General features: G+C 40.3%; 1 pseudogene; it reads right to left on the bottom strand.

The window, feature by feature from the left end:
* Positions 1 to 25: 25 nt before the first annotated feature.
* LOC127437327 (IQ and ubiquitin-like domain-containing protein) lies at positions 26 to 17502 on the bottom strand (annotated as a pseudogene).
* Positions 17503 to 22212: the final 4710 nt, after the last annotated feature.

The raw sequence follows: 22212 nt of genomic DNA, 5'->3' as shown, positions 1-22212 counted from the left end.
TGGTGATGGGCTTGGAGACCAGCAGGTTGTCGAGGGCAGTGGGCTGAATCTCAGCATCATGCAGACATTCAGCCATGAAAGGTATCTGGGTGAAGTACTTCCTGGCCAGTGCATGTTTTTGTTTGACATTATGGATAACTACCACATTGTATGCCTGCAAGGAATAACAGTGAGCAAATGAGATCTCTTTCAGCTGGCGGCATAGACAATGTTTATGCATGACATTCAAAAAACCATAGATGTTTTTGTCTTTGGAAATTATGTTTTAAATCTGACATAATACAAATACAATAAATAAATAAAACAATGATTTTGATCGTGTTGCCCAACCTAAAGGTAAAAAAAAGATCACATCCTAGTACTGGCCCTGCAGTGTAATCAGATTCAAGCACAAATGACTCTTATGAGCTGGTTCTTTCTTATGAATCAGTCAAAAAGACTCACATATCAGTCTGGAACTTTGAATCAATTTGATGACTCACTAATTTGATTGGAGTGGCTCTTGACTGACTCTGAACTGCAAGTCATCACTTAAATGAGAGACTTAAAGGAATATTCTGGGTTCAAAACAAGTTAAGCTCAATCGACAGCATTTGTGGCATAATGTTGATTACCACAAAAATTCATTTAGACTCGTTCCTCCTTTTCTTAAAAAAACCCCCGCAAAAAACTGGGTTCCAGTGAAGCACTTACAATGGATGTGAATGGGGCCAATCCGTAAATGTAAAAATAATCACTGTTTCAAAAGACACATGATGTAAACAATATTCACATTAACATGATATTTGTGTGATAAAATCACTTACTAACCTTTTCTGTGTAAAGTTATATCCAATTTTTACGACTTTGTTGCCATGGCAAAATAACGCAGTAAACACTAAAACCCCAAAATGTCTATAAAAACAATTTAAACAACTTTACAGCTCAAATAATAAAACGTTTTACCAGAATAATTCATGTAAGTGCTGTTATAAAATTTGAAGTATCACATTTCTGCTTTTAAACCCTTTCAAAATTGGCCCCATTCACGTCCATTGTTAGTGCCTCACTGTAACTTCGATTTTGCCTTTTGCCTCAATTAAACTTCCTAGTGTCATCTAGCACTAGGAAGTGTAATCTAGCTTGAAATCATGATGCCTATAGACTGCAATATATACAGTGAAAGGCAACCACACTCCCGACACGGGCAACCTGATTATACTAAAGAGATGGGCAAAGATGGGCAACCAAACAGATACATGAGACAGGACCAACTAGGCAGGGAGTAAGTTACTTTACACCAAACAACAATCTAGCAAAGATACTGACAACACAAAGGGTTTAAGTAGGGAGTGAATCAGCGGAGAACCAGGTGCTGCTAGCACGCTAAATCAAGATGGCGCCGAGTATGGCTGCTGCGTTGCGAGCTACGACACAACATGGTAGTGTTTTGTTTGTTTTGTTTACAATTCGTATGTTTTATTGTCTTGGATGTTGTCTGCCTTATTGTCTACGACAGACCAACACTTTTGGACATTGGTTCAGCAATTACACACCGTAAACCGGACTTCAAATTCCTCAATGCCGACCTGCTGTTTACAAACACGCAAGCGGAGCCCTTTGTCTGGGCTGCATGGCCGCGGAAACGCAGGAGGAAAAGGGGAAACAGAGCCAGCGTTCTCATCAGAGTAAGACGCCACGCAAATCGACCCCCGCTACCCAGTATTCTACTAGCAAATGTTCAGTCTCTGGATAACAAGCTCTGCGAGCTGAAAGCACAGATCTCTTTCCAACAAGAGACGAGGGACTGCTGCATTATCTGCCTTACGGAAACTTGGATGTCTGCGTAGATTCCAGACTCAGCCATTGAACCCGCGGAGTTCTCGGTGCACCGAGAGGACAGAGCGAAAGACCTCTCAGGTAAAAGCAGAGGTGGTGGTGTATGTTTTATGATCAACAAATCCTGGTGTGATCAGAGGAACGTACATTCTATCAAGTCTTTCTGCTCTCCTGATCTGGAATTTCTCATGCTTCTGTGTCGACCATTCTGGCTACCGAGGGAATTCACAGCGGTCATTATCACTGCTGTGTACATCCCCCCACAAGACCGGGCACTCAAGGAACTGTATGGGATTATAAGCAAACAGGAAACCGCGCACCCTGAGACCGAGTTCATTGCGACCGGGGACTTTAATAAAGCCAGTTTCAAATCAGTCGCTCCAAAATACCACCAGCACATTAATTTCAACACACGAGGGGACCGGGTTTTGGACCATTGCTACTCTCCCTTCCAGGATGGCTACAAATCCCTCCCCCACCCACCATTTGGCAAATCAGCCCACTCTTCCATTCTGCTTCTGCCCGCTTACAGGCAGAATCTGAAACAGGAAGCACCCACCCTCAGAACGATCTAGTGCTGGTCAGACCAATCAAACTCTACGCTACAAGACTGTTTTGATCACATGGACTGGGAGATGTTCCGTTCCGCCTCTGATGACGACATCGAGCTTTACGCTGATAGCGTAATGTGTTTCATCAGAAAGTGCGTAGAGGACGTTGTTCCGACCAGAACAACACGGATCTATCCGAACCAGAAGCCATGGATTAAATGCGATGTTTGCGCAGCACTTAATGTGCGGACCTCCGCTTTTAATTCCGGGAACGCGGAGGAGCATAAACAAGCCAGTTATGCCCTCCGAAAAACTCAGAACAGCAAAACGCCGGTACAGGAACAAGATTGAAGGACAGTTTAACACCACCAACTCTAGAAGCATGTGGCAGGGAATTAACATCATCACGGACTTTAAAGGGAATAAAAACTCCACCATGAACACCGCTGCCTCTCTCCCAGATGAGCTAAATACTTTTTATGCTTGTTTTGAGGGAAATAACACCGCCCTCGTGGAGAGAGCTCTCGCGACCAAAGCTACAGAGGTTAGTTCACTCTCCGTCTCTGTAGTGGATGTAACCCAATCCTTCCGATGGGTGAATATCCGCAAAGCCGCGGGCCCAGACGGCATTCCGAGCCACGTCATCAGAACGTGCGTGAACCAGCTAGCTGGTGTTTTTACGGACATTTTCAACCTTTCCCTCTCTTTGTCTGTAGTCCCCACATGCTTTAAAACGTCCACCATTGTGCCTGTTCCAAGGCAATCAAAAATCACTTGCTTAAATGACTGGCGTCCTGTTGCTCTGACCCCCATCATCAGCAAATGCTTTGAGAGACTAATCAGAGATTACATCTGCTCTGTGCTGCCTCTCTCTCTAGACCCATTGCAGTTTGCTTACCGCAACAACCGCTCCACTGATGATGCCATTGCATCTACAATACACACTGCTCTCTCCCACCTGGAAAAAAAGAACACTTATGTGAGAATGCAGTTTGTAGACTACAGCTCAGCATTCAACACCATAGTGCCCTACAAGCTAGATGAGAAACTCCGGGCTCTGGGCTTAAACAGCTCGCTGTGCAGCTGGATCCTGGACTTCCTGTCAAGCAGATGCCAGGTGGTTAGATTAGGCAGCAACATCTCCTCATCACTGACCCTCAACACTGGAGCCCCACAGGGCTGTGTTCTCAGCCCACTCTTGTATTCCTTGTACACACATGACTGTGTGGCAACACATAGCTCCAATGCCATCATTAAGTTTGCTGATGACACGACAGTGGTAGGTCTGATCACTGACAATGATGAAACAGCCTACAGAGAGGAGGTGCACACTCTGACACACTGGTGTCAGGAGCACAACCTCTCCCTCAACGTCTGTAAAACAAAGGAGCTTATGGTGGACTTCAGAAGAAAAGACAGAGAACACAGTCCCATCACCATCAATGGAGCACCAGTGGAGAGAGTCAGCAGCTTCAAGTTCCTGGGTGTCCACATCACTGAGGAACTCACATGGTCTATCCACACTGAAGCCGTTGTGAAGAAGGCTCATCAGCGCCTCTTCTTCCTGAGACGGCTGAGGAAGTTTGGAATGAACCGCCACATCCTCACACAGTTCTACACCAGCACTGTAGAGAGCATCCTGACTGGCTGCATCTCCGCCTGGTACGGCAATAGCACAGCCCACAACCGCAAAGCACTGCAAAGGTTGGTGCGAACTGCCAGACACATCATCGGAGGTGAGCTTCCCTCCCTCCAGGACATATATACCAGGCGGTGTGTGAGAAAAGCTTGGAGGATCATCAGAAACTCCAGCCACCCGAGCCATGGGCTGTTCTCACTGCTACCATCAGGCAGGCGGTATCGCAGTATCAGGACCCGCACCAGCCGACTCCACGATAGCTTCTTCCCCCAAGCAATCAGACTTTTGAGCTCTTGATCTCCCACGATCAAAATACATCAGCACTGCACTTTATTACTCTTACTCTTACATCTCACACCGGACTGTCATAAATTATATTATTATTATATTATATTCTCTCTTAACAACTTACTATCAACCGACAGCCTGAATGTCAATACAGTACAATACAACCTACTGTACATTCTATATACACTATATATACTTTTTTTATTGAATAATGTGTATCTATATTGTGTGTATTGTATACTGTACAGTGTATGTTATTATTTGTATATTGTGTTGTGTGTAATTATGTGTATATTAGACTTTAAATTGTGCTGTGTTAATCTGATGTTATTGTAAATTGGTATATGTCTCATCACTGTCACGACTGCTATATTGATTGAAACTGCACCCAAGAATTTCACACACCATTGCACTTGTGTATATGGCTGTGTGACAATAAAAGTGATTTGATTTGATTTAATTAGTGGCATGATCAGCATTCCCCTGGGAACACTGCTCCTTTTGAATAAGTAGCCAGTCCACCTGACAGAGCAACGCTGTCTCAACCAATGGTGTGAGTTTTGGACAGAACTGTCTGTTTGTACAACCAATGGATGAAGGGGGAGCTTTCTGGAATCAGTTTGAAAACTGATTATTTTTGTGATGGGACATTCAAAGATGTCCCTCAGTGTGCAGAAAAGACATTCTAGAAGACTCCAGAGATTGTGGTCGGAGTATTGTACCTTATCGATTCTTTCCACTTTGATGTGCGCAGCCGCCTCGTCCTTCATGAGGAGGATGAAGTTCCAGGGGTTCCAGTCCAAATGCTTCTCCCAGCTTACAAGCAGCGATTCATGCAGGTCGTTCCAGCCGCTCAGAGCAGACTGAGTTCCCCACAGCACATACACCAGATACCGCAGGTCTTGCTCCTTATGAGATCATAAACAGGTAAACTAGGCCTTCTAAGTTCTGTTAAACCTTTTCTAATCCTGTTAATTGGTCTCATTCCTCCACAAAGTCTGTGGCGATTAGTGTGACTAAAATGGGCTTAATTCAGTAAATTGAATATGTCTATGAATGAAGTGGCTACTCCAGCCTAATACACACATACTGTATACATGAGCACCCTCATCGGTCTCTCTAAAAATATACAGTTCTGATTGTAACTTTATATACCCCTTTGCAGAGTCTGCAAGTTGTTTATTTTCTAATAAAGTTTTTGCATAAATATTGCAAAAACCCTGGTATGCCCAGGGCAGAAAAGCTACCTGCTGTTCTTGACTAAAATCCTCAATGTACTGCAAGTTCCTTGGTTTCCATGCATATTCTGCATGTGAATGATAAGCAAGTTTGCATTCTGTAAGGCAGATTTATCATGGCCATAGTAAATCAAACCACAAAATGCAATTTTATTGATCACTTTTTCAAGTTTGCAAGTTTATTACTATTTTATTTATTTTTTCTGCTACACATCCCACAGATTCTGCATGGGGGATGCATATTTATGAGAAAAGTGGTAGGTAAACTTGGTAAGTGGTAGTAAACTAAGCAGAACTGTATGCATAAACTAACTGCAGCAGGTAGGTGATTTTGGCATTTGGGCTGCACTCTGCCTCAGTTTCACGCAGATGTTTGAGGCTGCTCTTGTAGAGGGTGAAATCTTCTTGACGGCGGGCCATGTTGTCTAACTCTGTGCAGTGGCGATGCAGGCCGACCACAGACACATTAGCCTTCAGGGCAAATTCAGTGGAAGACTGATACTTTTTACAGCCATGACACAAATATATGTTCTTTCTAAGGTCAGCAGGATCTTGTGGCACCTGTGGAGAAAGGAAAAAACTAGATGGTTTTTAGACTGATTTAAAGCTATATTGTGTTTGTGTTTTTTTTTTTTATAAGACAGTTCTAGATATTTGAAGGTTAATTTTCCCAAAAAGTGTAAACACAAGTGGCACTTTCAAAACATTTTGTTTTGTTTCATTTAATTTTGTTTTATTTAATTTTGTTTCATTTTGCATGGCTTTGTTTTGTTTCATTTTGTTTCATTTAGCTTTGCTTTGCTTTTTGCTTAACAATATTAGCTCAACCAAACTCTCATTATTTTTGCAATTCTGTTTGGTGGCACTGTGCTGCAAAATTACACAATTAAATTTTAAAGTAATAGTTAATGCAAAATGTAAATTCTACCATCATTTATTTATCCCTCATGTTGTTCCAAACCCATATGACTTTTTTAGATGCCATCAATTTTCATTGTATGGAAAACAAGAATGGCGACTGAGGCTGTCGGTTCCTAATATCCTGCTTAACATCTCCTTTTATGCTTCATGGAAGAGTGGGTTTGGAAAAACAATGAAAGTGAATCAATGATACTTAACTACCACTTTAAATAGAGACTTTAATTTTTAACAGTAGTTCCATAGTTTGGGTTACAGTTCTGGAACTGACCTTTACAGTGTGTTTGAGAGTGAGCAGCACATCCAGGCGTTCATCCCTTGTAAATTGAGCCTGGGTGATGCTGCTGTACAGATCCTGCAGCTCCTTGGCTCTGATGGTGAACTGTGTGTCCATCTCTGTCACCTTGCCATCAAATGTACACCATCTTTTTGGCTCTGCACAGTGAGGGTCAAATGAAATGGAAGATCAGGAGTCAGAAAGTCTTTGCAGATTTCTCTCTGTCTTGCATTTAAAAGGGACACTTCATCCAACATTATGAAAAACTGCATTAGTCAGATGGAACAAAAATTAAATAATAAAGTTTGTTTGTAAGGTGTAGGTGCAGACCTTTGATCTAGCTTGTTATTAGTTAGTTTTAAGTCATTTACCAGATACTCCCAAACGCCAATTAAAAAAACTTAAATGTATAGACTTGATCGTGTCATAATTCAATCGTACATCTAGTGCTGTGAATGAACTATGGCTTTGCTTTAAAGCGATATATTCATGCTCGTGAGGAGACAACCGATTGTCAAAGATTGACACCTTGTTGAGGAAGGCTTGGATAGCCTTATCCTGGTTCCTCTCGCCTGCAGCTATTCTGTGGCATTCTATGGAGGAGATGAAATGAGTTTCTTGCTCCAGTAGAGCACACAGTGCTGGCCTCTTCTCAGCACCAGATAAAGTTCCATTAATGTGTTCCATCTCCTCGATCCTCCATTCTGACACAAGCCGAAAGAGATGGAGAATGAGGACCATCCCACTGACTTATATCCAAATCATTGCACAAGCTGCAAACTTATATCTCCATCTCAATAAATGTCCAATTACATTCAACATGAATAAACTTTGTCTCAATAGAACTTTCACAAGCAGATTCACATTCAAATAAATACATGCATACAGTCAGTCATGTTTTATCTCCAACAGATGCTCCATAACATCCAGACAAAAAAAATAAATAAATTGTTTAGCTCAGTTCACACATACACACACATTTACTTGTCTAAATGTGGACATGGGTAGTTGATGCATAATGTATCCATTGACTTTTTTATTTTTCAATGTCAGGATTTTAGCTTAAAATTTATATAATTGTATAAGGGAAAGTGTATTTCTTAGGCCCCAATTTTATAAAGCTAAATGCCTTAACTAGTTTTATGTGAATGGTCCTGCCAAATTAATTTTTAAAAGAACAAATATTCCATGCAATCACTCAGTTAATATGAGATAATAAAAGCTGCATGCATAATAATAAAATAATTACGTGCAAAACTATAGATGGACTAAAGCAGGACATATCAGTTCCTCACATATCATTGTTTTTATTTAAATGGAATTATAAAAATATTATAACAAGTATTATAATTATATACTGACTGACCCTAACCTAAACACCAAAAGAAAATTTTTGCACTTTTAGTATAATATATATATTATATTTTATATATATATATATTTTTTTCACAAATCGCATGCCCGAAGCCATGCTCCTTAGCCGAAGCAGTGCGTGAGTCTGAGCTCCACCCCCTCAGGCCTTCAGAATTTCTACAGAATCCCTCAACAGTGAATGGGCATCTAAAGTCAGATTGTCAGATTCGTCAGCCAATCAGATTGATTTATTTGTTCTTGATGGGTGTGGTCTTTAAGATACATCCCAGTCCAGGCCTTCTAGCTGGCCTTGAGTGACACAATCACGCTTTAAGTGATGGACGTAATTTGAAAGCGAAGAGTGCGAGATCTTGCTGACGAGATGGCTGTCATCACTGCTGGTATTGCCGTTGAGAAAGAGATCCTTATGGATTTAAAAATCTGAGATGTTCGTGCGATTGATTAATTAAACAGGAAAGGAGGACTGATTTTCACTTCAAGCTAATTGAAAGTGCTTTTTGTATTGTTATAGCAACATCAGGAGTTTTGTAAATGTAAATTAGGCTGCTTGAGCATTCGGTGTCGGATCAAGTTTTGAAAAGTAACCGTGTACCCTGACGAAACAAAATTTAAATCGCAAATATTATTAGAGAGCTTTTTCTTGGTATTAGACCTCCTTGGTTCTGGCTTTTGTGTGTGGACGTGTTTTTAAAATTTCAGTTGGTATTATTAGTTGACTGCTACGTAATGTATGATAGGCATAACGTCTTATTCATTGTGAAACTGTGTTTTCTTAATGGCATGAATCGCACTGAAGGCCTAGACTTAAATTGCATGGGCCACAGCTGTCCAAAAGTAATCAGATTACCTATATGTCTAATCTAAAAGATTACATTACTGTTTACAATTTAGTTAATGATTAGAGTATAATCTGTAATCAGTACCAGATTACATTAGAAATAATCTACCCAACACTGTGTATATCAATGTATTTTCTTTTTCTTTTTTTTTTTTTTTTCAATTGAGGATGTACCTGGATCCTGAAACCTGAAACCAAAAGGAGGTTTGGTCAGATTAAGCAAACTTCTGTGGACAAATTTATCCTCAAAGTAATAACTAAGTAAACGCATACACACTCTTGCTCACTTTTCAAGGCATTATAAAGCAGATCAAAGTCTTCCTTTTTCTCTGGATTTATCCTGTGTTGATACTCATCTCTGATCTGCTGCTCTTTCTTCTCTTTCTTCCTTCATTTTTCATTCTCTTGCCAACCCAGACACAGCTCTTTAGCCTGTCTCAAGCTGTCTGTGAAATGCTTGGCTAGCCAGCGCCTTAAATATGTCTGCAGTGTAATGACCTGAGAAAAACATATACACATAATCATTTGTCATAAAAGCAAATGCAGAAACAAATGACATGCATAGAAACACCCCACCCACATAAAGCACTTAGTCTCTTGCTGTGATCTTCTTCAGCAGTGATGTAGGTTCCTGGCGTAATGAGCTTGTCCTCCATGTTGGACACATAACAGATGATTTTGGTCATCTGAGTCGAGGCATTCTTGAAGCACTGCTGAGCCTGGTTCTTCAACTCCACAGTCTGTTTGAAAGTCAAAGAAAGACATAAATTCCACTATACAGAGTTGAAATATAAACTTCCTTAGAGTACAACTTCTTTGTAGCTGTGCTAATGATGAGTTATTAGCATAATGAGTGTCAAAAGATATCAAAGGCCAAGGAAGTGAGAGTGCAGTCCAAATGGCAACTAAAAATTAAGGTTAGTTATCTAAAGGTTATGTTGGTTTTAGCTTTTAAACAGGTATATTTTAACATGATCACGCTTGGATCCGAATTTTCATGAACTCTGAAATCAACCCAGTCTGCCAAATTACTGAGAAGCACCATCCCCCATCAGACATTTTTGCATCAATTCAAAAGTGTTTACCTTTCTCTGTGCCACTACTGATCCAACCTCAGCAATATGGTCCCATGGAAACAAGTAATCATGTTCACATAAACAATGGTGAGCGAGATTTGAAAATGACATTTTCACTCTAAAATTAAATTTTTACTCCATTGTCTGTTAGGATTAGGGTTGGGATTTGGGTGAGGGGAAATGTTAATACAATACCCATTCCTGTTGACTGAATTACATAATTTATAACTAAAAAAAAAACACACGCTTTTGGTGCCACTCTGTGGACATATCGCCTCAACAACACTTCCAGCTACGGTCACTGGGGGCAGTGGTTCAAATTTCAGTAAGCACAGACCAATTTGAGCAACAGAAATTTCGACTAATTGTCTCCGAATAAAAGGATTATGCTGGGTTCAATACAAGTTAAGCTTAATCAACAGCATTTGTGGGATGTTGATTCCCACAAGTATTTATTTCGACTCGTCCCTCCTTTTCTTTTAGAAGAGAAAAAATCGAGGCTACAGTGAAGCACTTACAATGGAAGTGAATGGGGCCAATTTTTGGAGGGTTTAAAAGCAAAAATGTAAACTAATAATTTTATAAAAGCTATTACATTAATTCTTCTGTCAAGACTCGTGTATTATTTGAGCTGTAATTTTGTTTATATTGTCATTTTTACAGTCGTTTAAGGGTTTTAGTGTTTGTTGACATTACATGGTCATGGCAACGAAGTTGTAAAATTTGCTATAACTTTAATCAGAAAAGGTTAGTAACTGATTTGATCAAACTAAAAGCATGTTAACACACATATTATTTATGTCTTGTGGCAATACTTTTAGAACAGTGAGTATGTTTATGGATTGGCCCCATTCAAATCCATTGTAAGTGCCTCACTGTAACCTACTGTAGATTTTTGTACTTTTTTTAATGAAAAGGAGGGATGAGTTGAAATACATTTTTGTGGTAATCAATATTATGAAACATATGCTGTCGATTGAGCTTAACTTGTATTGAACCCGGAATATTCCTTTATTTATTTATTTTTTGTCATGTTGTCTGTATTACATCATTTAAAACTGAAAAACGACATGCTTTTGGTGCTACTCTGTGGACATATCGCCTCAACAACACTTCCAGCTACGGCCACTGGGGGCAGTGGTTTGAATTTCAGTAAGCACAGACCAATTTCAGCAGGTACAGTCGAAATTAAAGCAGCAAAACAAAAAAAATCCTTTAAGGTGAATTTGTGAAAGGGCTCAAATTATTATTAAACGTAATTTTATTTAGAAGATATAGTCCCTGACATGTACGGTAATTTAAGGTTAATAGTTGGCCTCTAAGAGTGCTGTGCAGTGACACACAGTACAAAGTACCAATGTAAACAATTGTGTCATTTTACAGCAGTTACTATGATGTATTTTAGCGTGGCGGGGCATACCACATTGACCAACCAGCATCCAGAATCTATCCATTTAATACTGTCCGTTCACCTACACGTATCCATGCAGAATGTCTTAATTCCCCTGTCAGGTCTCTTCTTAGGCATGATCTGGACAGCAGCATGATGATACTCCGCCTTGGTGACCTTATGACAGTATCCTCCAAGAAACGCCTTTCCTCGAGTGGCTCTTTCTATCTCAACCACCACATCCTGATATGTGTCAATTTTCATGAGTCCTTCCTAAGCTTTAATTTTGACTGTACCTGCTTTCACCCTGACAATGATGACATCCGGCATGTTGCACTCTTGTTAGGGTTTGACTGGTTTCATAGGGTAATTCTCTAGGTCTAATGAGCTCATCTTAAATTGGACCATACCATGTGGCTGTATGCCAATGTCCAGTAGTGTCTGGTGGTAAACTAAACTTTTCTCTTCATAAAATACAAATATATTCAATGAGAAAATTCCCAGATAGCACACATACATCTCCGAGATGCTGGTTTAAGTTTCAGTTGTTTCATCTGGAAAGCACCGCATTCTAATTAACATCTGATAAACATCTTAAAAAGAGCAGATTTACATACAGTCTAAATAATAGTCGTCTCAAAGACATTTGCTGAATGTCTTATTGACATGCGAGAGGAAACGTCTTATAGATGTATTGCAATCTTCCATATGTAAACACATACATCAAATAGAAGTCTGGTTGATGTACGTGTGCTATCAGGATTGAAAGATCATATAAAAAAATAATATGTTATATAATGTTCTTATATACTCCTGATATGACTGAATTTAACAGGACTCACATTACATTTCACATACTTTCAATTATCATTTTTGTGTTACCATCTAGAGTGATTTGTATGATGTCTGAAGGTACTCTTAGCTCAAAGGCAAAGTGCTTTTTCAGATCCAGGATTGTAAAGCCAATAGTGAAGGCCACTGTTATCATGTGGCTCTCTGGCATTAGCAGGACCTTTACTGAAAGTGAAAGAAATACAAATGCCTTAGAAATATAAATGTTGAATGAATATTCATAAATCGTTAAAGAATTAAAAAGGGTAGGCTATGTCCTTCATATTTAAATACTATTTTTTTATCATTATAACATTTGCAGGCATGTTCACAAAAAAAGTGTGGCGTATCACAGTATGGTGATACTATCATATGATATTCCCATGGTACTTTGACATATAGCATGGTACTGAATGACTTCCACATTCATATACTGTGGTATTTAAATGGTACTCCAAAGTACTTTACTATACTTTACTATATATATATATATATATATATATATATATATATATATATATATATATATATATATATATATATATATATATACTGTATACAGTATGTGTGTTTGTGTGTAATATAATGTAATGTATTATGTCATATAATTTTACATTAGTATGTATTATTATTTACTATTTATATTTTACTATAGCAAATGTCCAAACACACTATATTATCATGTCATGCCTGTTATAAAGTATTACAGTGCCATGATACCATGGAAAAAACATATTACCATGGTACAATTTAAAAACAACAACAACAACAACAACAACAACAACAGCAACAACATGGTATTATCATGTAAAAAACAAACAAAAAAAACAAACAAAAAAACGATGCAATACAGCAGAATTAATCAGATGCCGCCACAGATGGCTGCTTTGGTGTGGAGCTCTCTAGCGTTTTTGCTACTTTTATTTGTTTGTCATGTTTTTTGTCACTCTTTCCCGATCAGTTTCACCAGGGATGAACTGCTGAATATTCGGCAGAGCATACCTGATAATTTTTTGCCGGTGTTTGATCATTCGGACGTTTTATTAGACATCTTATTTGGGGGCGCAGAGGTTTTCTACAAGTACTCCAAAAGACACAAGCGAGGGAAGCGAGCTGGTGCGTGTGTGAAGCTTCGTCAATGCGGCTTTAGGACTCCACTGCCGAGTATTCATCTGATGAATGTCCGCTCCCTCGCAAACAAAACGGACACACTGCTTCTGCTCACTCAAACAAATAAGGACTTTTCTAACTCCGCTGCTCTGTGTTTCACGGAAACCTGGCTGAACTGAAGTCAACCCGGACAGCGTGCTACATCTGCCGGGCTTCCGGCTGTTCAGAACGGATCACGTTGCAGAATCGTCGGGGAAAAAGAGAGGCGGTGGAACGTACTTTTACGATATCATCTGTACATCAACAAAAGTTGGTCCAAGCGAGTCCAGGAACCGGCAGGCAAGTTTTCTCTCTTTCTCTCTCTCTCTCTCTCTCTCTCTCTCTCTGTGCGTCTCCTGCTCGCCCATTCCCTCTCCACACGCCTCCCCTCATCCCCAGGTTCCCAGGAGGCGGGGTGGACCACCGGCTGACGGAACGGCAGGAAGGGCAGGGTCTCCCCTCCAGAAATGGGGGGAGTAAGTCATTTGGTGGCGTGCCTGGGCCTGAATTGGGTGGGGGAGGAATGTGACGAGGAGGAGGGCGTGGCCGGACCGTGAGGGTACATGGCTGCCGCTGAATCAGCTGATCAGCGAGAGAGTGAAATAAAGGGGAGCCGAAGATGCCAGTTCCAGAGAGAGAGAGAGAGAGAGATGCACGCAGCCACGTTGTGTGTGTCTGTTTTCATGTTTGTTTTATGTTGTTGTAAGTTGAGTTTCTCATTAAACATTATGTTGATTGTTTAGCCGGTTCCTGCCTCCTCCTTGCCCATCCTTTAACTGTTACAAGATGTAACAGCATTGAAGAAGATGTGTTGTGCACTTAGAAGTGCTCTTCATCAACTGTAAGCCTTTCAACTTGCCGCGGGAGTTTGCCCCATTTATTCTGGTGAGTGTGTACATCCCGCCGCAAGCATGTGTGAGCGCAGCGATGCAAAAGCTGGATGATCACATAACAGACATGGAGCAACAACACCCGGACTCTCTTATCATTATTCTGGGAGATTTTAAAAAAGCTAACCTCACCCGTGAACTGCCAAAATACAAACAACACATCACATGCCCCACCAGAGAAAGAAATATACTGGACCACTGCTACACCACTGTAAAGGATGCATATTGCTCTGTCCCATGAGCAGCTTTGGGACTCTCTGATCAATGTCTGGTTCATCTTCTCCCGACCTACAAGCAAAAACTAAAATCAACTAAACCTGTAGTAAGGACTGTAAAGAGATGGACCAATGAAGCAGAGCTGGAACTACAAGCCTGCTTTGACTGCACTGATTGGAGTGTTTTTGAAGCTGCAGCCACAGACCTGGACGAGCTCACAGATACTGTGACATCATATATCAGTGTCTTTGAGGATATGTGCATCCCTACTAGGACATTTTATCATTCAGTAATGATAAACAATGGTTTACAGGAAAACTCAGACAGCTTTGTCATGCCAAAGAGGATGCTTACAGAAGTGGGGATAAAATCTTGTACAACCAGGCCAGAAACACACTGACTAAGGAAATCAGAGTGGCTGAAAGAAGCTACTCTGAAAAGCCCATTTTCAGCCAACGATCCTGCATCTGTGTGGAAAGGCCTGAAAATCATTACCAAGTATAAGACACCACCCCCTCGCTCTGTAGAGAATCAACAAATGGCGAATGAACTGAATGTGTTTTACTGCAGATTTGAGCCCAGTCTCATACCCCTCCCCTGCTCTGATCTTCACTTCATTTCACACACACACCAAAACCTCCTGGAACCCCCTCCTCCCCCTTCTGCTCTCAACCTGCACTTATGGTCTGAGAGGAGGGTGTGTGCCGGGTCTTCTTGAAACAAAAGACTAGAAAAGCTTGCGCTGACCAACTGGCCACCATCTTCACACAGATCTTCAATTGATCACTGGAGCAGTGTGAATTTCCCTGCTGCTTCAAATGCTCCACCATCATTCCGGTCCCAAAAAACAAACAAAATTACAGGACTTAATGACTACAGACCTCACGTCTGTGGTCATGAAGTAATTTGAGAAACTGGTTTTGGCCTACCTGAAGGACATCACTGGACCCCTGCTAGATCCTCTTCATTTTGCTTACCGTGCAAACAGGTCTGTGGATGATGCTGTCAACATGGAACTGCATTATATCCTGCAACACCTCGACAGACCTGGGACTTATGCAAGGATCCTATTTGTGGACTTCAGTTCAGCCTTCAATACCAACATGCCTGATCTTCTCTCAACCAAACTGACCCAGCTCTCCATGCCAACCACAATCGGTGGATCAACAGCTTTCTGACAGATAGGCAGCAGCTAGTGAGACTGGGGAAAATTACATTCAGGACCCTCACTATTAGCACTGGTGCTTCTCAGGGATGCATTCTCTCTCCACTGCTCTTCTCCCTGTACATGAATGACTGCACTGCAAAGGACCCCTCTGTCAAGCTCCTGAAGTTTGGAGACGACACCACGGTCATTGGCCTCATCCGCGACAGTGACGAGTCTGCATATAGATGGGAGGTTGAACAGCTGGCTATCTGGTGAGGTCACAATAACCTTGAGCTGAACACGCTCAAAACAGTGGAGATGATAGTGGACTTCAGGAGAAACTCTTAACATTTCCTCACTTACCCGGTGAGGCAGGGAGGCAAGCCCCCAGTGGGCTCTCGCTTCTGGCATCAAGTGCCCGGCGCCCCTTGTGCATGAGCGTGACCTGACCCAGGGACAGTGGCAGGTGGGGAGTTTGACTGGGGCGGTACACCTGTCAAATGGTAACGCAGGTGTCCTAAGGTGAGCTCAGGGAGGACAGAAACCTCCCGTGGAGGGCAAAAGCTCGCTTGATCTTGATTTTCGGTATGAATACGGACCGTGAAAGCGGGGTCTCAGGATCCTTCTGGCTTTTTGGGTTTTAAGCAGGAGGTGTCAGAAAAGTTACCACAGGTATAACTGGATTGTGGCAGCCAAGCATTCATAGTGATGTCGTTTTCTGACCCTTTGATGTCAGCTCTTCCTATCATTGTGAAGCAGAATTCACCAAGCGTTGGATTGTTCACCCACTAATAGGGAACATGAGCTGGGATTAGACTGTTTTGAGACAGGTTAGTTTTACCCTACTGACGATGTGTTGTTGCAATAGTAATCCTGCTCAGTACGAGAGGAACTGCAGGTTCAGACATTTGGTGCGCGTGCTTGGCTGAGGAGCCACTGCTGCGAAGCTACCATCTGTGGGATTATGACTAAATGTCTCTAAATCAGAATCCCCCCTAAACATAACGATACTGCAGTGCCACGGGACCCCGATTGGCCTGGGATAGCCGGCCCAGAGGGCCCAGCGAGGAGAGCCATTCGAGAAGGGGCCAGGGCACGGCCGGATGAGTGCCGCCCCTCTCCCATCACACACTGCACATTTGTGGAGAACCTGGTGCTAAATGACTCGTAGCCCTCCCCCAGAGTCATTCAAGTTCCTGGGCTCTACCATCTCTGAGAACCTGAAGTGGGACACCCACATTGTGAAGAAGGCTCAGCAGAGGTTGTACTTCCTTCACCAGCTGAGGAAGTTAAACCTGCCACAGGAGCTGCTGACTCAGTTCTGCTTGGCCATCATTGAGTCTGCCCTGTGTACATCTATAACTATCTGGTTTGGTTCAGCCACCAAATCAGACAGAAGGAAACTACAACGGACAGTCAGGACTGCTGAGATGATTATTGGTGACCCCTGCCCACCCTCCAAGACCTGGACATCTCCAGAGTTAGGAAACATGCAGGTAGAATCACTCTGGACCCCACACACCCTACCCACTCCCTTTTTGAACTGTTGCCCTCTTGCCGGCACTACAGAGCAATTAGCACCAGGACAACCAGGCACAAGAACAGTTTTTACCCTCAGGCCATTTACCACATGAACAATTAAACTGCCTTAAGGATGTAGTACAGTATTGGAAGTATAAATGGGTATCAAGTATAAGAATAAACTAGAATAAGTTGTAAAGCAAAACTTTTATTTCACCTGTTGCTGTTGAGTTTTCAACATCTCTGTATGAAATTATATTGTTTCTTTCACTTTCAAGATGGTTTATGTCGTCTTGCATTTCCTGTTCCAGATTTCTGCTGTTTTCTCTTTTTAAAGTCATGTCTGTGGATGTACAGATCTCAACTTAGATCTCCTGCTTGGATTCATCATCAGCAGCATCTTCCCAAACCTCATTCTCTGTTTGATTCACATCTTGTGTCAGGATCTGCACCGCGATGTAACTGGGTTCAGGGCTCACACATTCAGTCTCCGGCTCTGACATGGAAAAACACTCACACCATAACACGATCTACTTTGTTATTATTTTCCAGAAAACTTAGTGGCGAAACCAATAAAATAGAGGTGAAATGAGTGGAACGGTGTTTATTCAAAATAACTTGACTGGTTCATTGAAGTGTTTGGCCTCTGCTATGGTTACCATAATACCACTCATACATATTCATATTGTAACAAATTGACATTATTAAACAGTGTTAATATATTCAGAACATAGTGATAATTACCCTGACATGAAAGGTCTGTGGTTTTACCATGCTACAGAAAATGGGATGAGATGGTTATGCCATCATATTTTGATCCTATAGCCTATCTTAGCTGTATTAGCATATTCATATACCAATGTAGGGTACAACGGGGCTAGGGTACAAAGGGGCTAAAGGCTCCAATGAATTTATTTTCTCCCAAAACACTAAATAACAACAAAAACTATCACAGCACTTTCCTAAACACCTGTTTGTCACTATACACTGCACAATATTCCTGTTCCATGAGACCTTTTTGTCTATAGGTTGATTCTGAGGCAATTTGTTCTAATTTATATTATTTTTTAAAATGTTGCAAATGTGTGTAGCTAATAATAAATCCCTTAGATTAACACATTTCTTTTGAGACAACATACTTATCATTTTCAGTTTTGTTTAAGGTCATCAAACATTTTTCAATAACTGTCCAATAAGTAAAGAATAGTATTTGGGGTAAAACAAAATCACAATAAGAGATTATTTTGTTCATAGAATACTTCAGATGTAATAAAGTGCCAAATCTGTTCGACTTTGGAAATGGTTGACTTTTTCTGAAGTGGTCATTTTGAGTAAGCGTCATCTTAATTTGTATCTTGCTGTCTCAAAATTATTTGCATTTGTTGACAAATTTTGCCCTATAACTATTGGCCCCAGTATCAAACCCCCTAGGGGCCTTTTACCCCATGAGGGAGACTTATACACCAAGTGTGGGGTAAAAGGCTCCCTCACCACCTTTTTTTTTTTTAAATGGAAATGTAATCAAAACAACCTTCCATTGTTATTTCTTTTCACACAAATGATGTTGCTCCATCAATAAAAAAATAAATAATAATTATATATATATATATATATATATATATATATATATATATATATATATATATATATATATTTCTTTTTTTACCTTGATACATTTTGTGATTAGAAAAAAGCAAAGTATTCTTAAGGGGTGCCTTTAGCCCCGTTGTACCTTATAACCTTGATATCAATGGTATTACATGGTACATAAAGGAGCTTCAAGAATGTCATGATGCTATCATGATTCGTTTACAAAATATGGCATTACTAATCTGAAAACACCATGGTAGTAGCTACATTTTGGTGCCTTTATTTATGTAACTAAAGTTGTTAAGGATAGTATTTGACAACATTTGACATAATCTAATTTATATAACCTAATCGAAAACATAGTGATAAAATAGAAATTATACTACAAAAATGAAAAACAAAATTACTTGGGGATTTCTGAGAACCCTTTCCCCAGATAGAACACGTATAGTGCATCCGGAAAGTATTCACAGTGCTTCACTTTTTCCACATTGTTATGTTACAGCCTTATTCCAAAATGGATTAAATTCATTATTTTCCTCAAAATTCTACAAACAATACCCCATAATGACAACATGAAAGAAGTTTGTTTGAAATATTTGCAAATTTATTAAAAAATAAAAAATAAAAAATAAAACGAAAAAAAAAAAATCACATGTACATAGGTATTCACAGCCTTTGCCATGACACTCAAAATTGAGCTCAGGTGCATCCTGTTTCCACTGATCATCCTTGAGATGTTTCTACAATTTGACTGGAGTCCACCTGTGGTAAATTCAGTTGATTGGACATGATTTGGAAAGGCACACACCTGTCTATATAAGGTCCCACAGTTAACAGTGCATGTCAGAGCACAAACCAAGCCATGAAGTCCAAGGAATTGTCTGTAGACCTCCGAGACAGGATTGTATCGAGGCACAGATCTGGGGAAGGGTACAGAAAAATTTCTGCAGCATTGAAGGTCCCAATGAGCACAGTGGCCTCCATCATCCGTAAATGGAAGAAGTTTGGAACCACCAGGACTCTTCCTAGAGCTGGCCGCCTGGCCAATCTGAACGATCGGGGGAGAAGGGCCTTAGTCCGGGAGGTGACCAAGAACCCGATGGTCACTCTGACAGAGCTCCAGCATTTCTCTGTGGAGAGAGGAGAACCTTCCAGAAGAACAACCATCTCTGCAGCACTCCACCAATCAGGTCTGTATGGTAGAGTGGCCAGACGGAAGCCACTCTTCAGGAAAAGACACATGACAGCCTGCCTGGAGTTTGCCAAAAGGCACCTGAAGGACTCTCAGACTATGAGAAACAAAGATTGAACTCTTTGGCCTGAATGGCAAGCGTCATGTCTCATCACCTGGCCAATACCATCCCTACAGTTAAGCATGGTGGTGGCAGCATCATGCTGTGGGGATGTTTTTCAGCGGCAGGAACTGGGAGACTAGTCAGGATCGAGGGAAAGATGAATGTAGCAATGTACAGAGACATCCTTGATGAAAACCTGCTGCAGAGCGCTTTGGACCTCAGACTGGGGCGAAGGTTCATCTTCCAACAGGACAACGACCCTAAGCACACAGTCAAGATAACAAAGGAGTGGCTCCGGGACAACTCTGTGAATGTCCTTGAGTGACCCAGCCAGAGCCCAGACTTGAACCCGATTGAACATCTCTGGAGAGATCTGAAAATGGCTGTGCACCGACACTCCCCATCCAACCTGATGGAGCTTGAGAGGTCCTGCAAAGAATGGGAGAAACTACCCAAAAATAGGTGTGCCAAGCTTGTAGCATCATACTCAAAAAGACTTGAGGCTGTAATTGGTGCCAAAGGTGCTTCAACAAAGTATTGAGCAAAGGCTGTGAATACTTATGTACATGTGATTTTTTCGGTTTATATTTTTTATAAATTTGCAAAGATTGCAAACAGACTTCTTTCACGTTGTCATTATGGGGTATTGTTTGTAGAATTGAGGAAAATAATTAATTTAATCCATTTTGGAATAAGGCTGTAACATAACAAAATGTGGAAAAAGTGAAGCGTTGTGAATACTTTCCGGATGCACTGTACATTTCCAAAATGTCTTTTTAAAAGGGTGTTTCATCTGGAAAGCAAAGCATTCTAATTAACATCTGATAAAAATCTTAAAGAGCAAATTTATGGACTTTCTAAATCATTACATCTCAAAGACATCCCTGAAAGCACCCATATATCACCCAAAAGTCTATTTGATGTGTTTACTGGAAGACGTGTCAAAAAGACATTCATCGGATGTCTTTTAGACATTTATGATTTTGAATGTTTGTAAATCTGATCTTTTTAAGATGTTCAATTAGAATGCAATGCTTTTCAGATGAAAAGATCTAAAACGGACATCTCAGAGACATACGTGTGCTATCTGGGATATGTTGAATGTTCTTCTGACATCTGAGCAAATGTTTTATAGATGTATCGCAGATGAGCAAACAATCTTAAAAATACGTCTTCCAGATGTAAACACACACACAACAAATAGACAGCTGGTGATATATGTGTTTTAAGTTATAAGTGTAACTCTATCGGTGAATCATTTTTTGAACCTTTTAATTGAAACAAATAATCTGAATGAACTGTTTTGTTGAAATGAATCAAACTTCCCAATGCTAAGTAGCCTACCACATGATCCTGTCACCTGGCATGCCTGTGATAGGCTGTGTAACTGAAATGAAGAGCACACAATGGTGTAGATCCTTTATAAGCCTAGCCATATAAGCCTGCAGCTGTGCATAATGGAAAAAGTTTTTTTGCTTCCAAATTTGACTAATTTTGTTTCACTCTACTCTGATTAGCTTCATCACAAGAAATATGTGATCTCATATATATATATATATATATATATATATATATATATATATATATATATATATATATATATAGTGTGTGTGTGTGTGTGTTAGGTATGCTAAGTCAAGACATTACAAGTCAAGCTTGTAAAATGGAAGTTCTACACAAATGCACAGAATACAAATGAACACTAAATGTAAATTTTGAGACATTAAAACACTTGTAAAGCTTCAAGGTTTAAAGAAATCAGTAGCTCTCAGTCAAGAAAAAGAATATGCATTTCAATTACACATGTAAACAAATTTGTGTTACTTCTTATACAAAACACACTCACACAGAATAAAAAAAAATTTATAAAACTGATTCTATACTGGCCACTATTCGATAAAAAATATTCATAGACATGAAAACGACAGAACTGCTTATGTTGAATGTTGATTGTGTTATAGTATAATGCATTATACTCTTTAAGGTGTAACTCTGAATAGGTTAAGTATTATGTATTCTAACTGATGTTACAATCATTTCTGAGAAGTTATGAATGCATCAGATCATAATGCCTTTACAATGCATTATAAATATGGGCTACAAAAAGTGTTACCACTATTTCTAGTGAGCTTAAATCAAAACCAAACAAGTTTTTATAAACTA

The sequence above is a fragment of the Myxocyprinus asiaticus genome, chromosome 48, assembly GCF_019703515.2.
Source record: "Myxocyprinus asiaticus isolate MX2 ecotype Aquarium Trade chromosome 48, UBuf_Myxa_2, whole genome shotgun sequence".
Classification (NCBI taxonomy): Eukaryota; Metazoa; Chordata; class Actinopteri; order Cypriniformes; family Catostomidae; genus Myxocyprinus; species Myxocyprinus asiaticus.
This window is presented reverse-complemented; position numbering and strand designations above follow the sequence as displayed.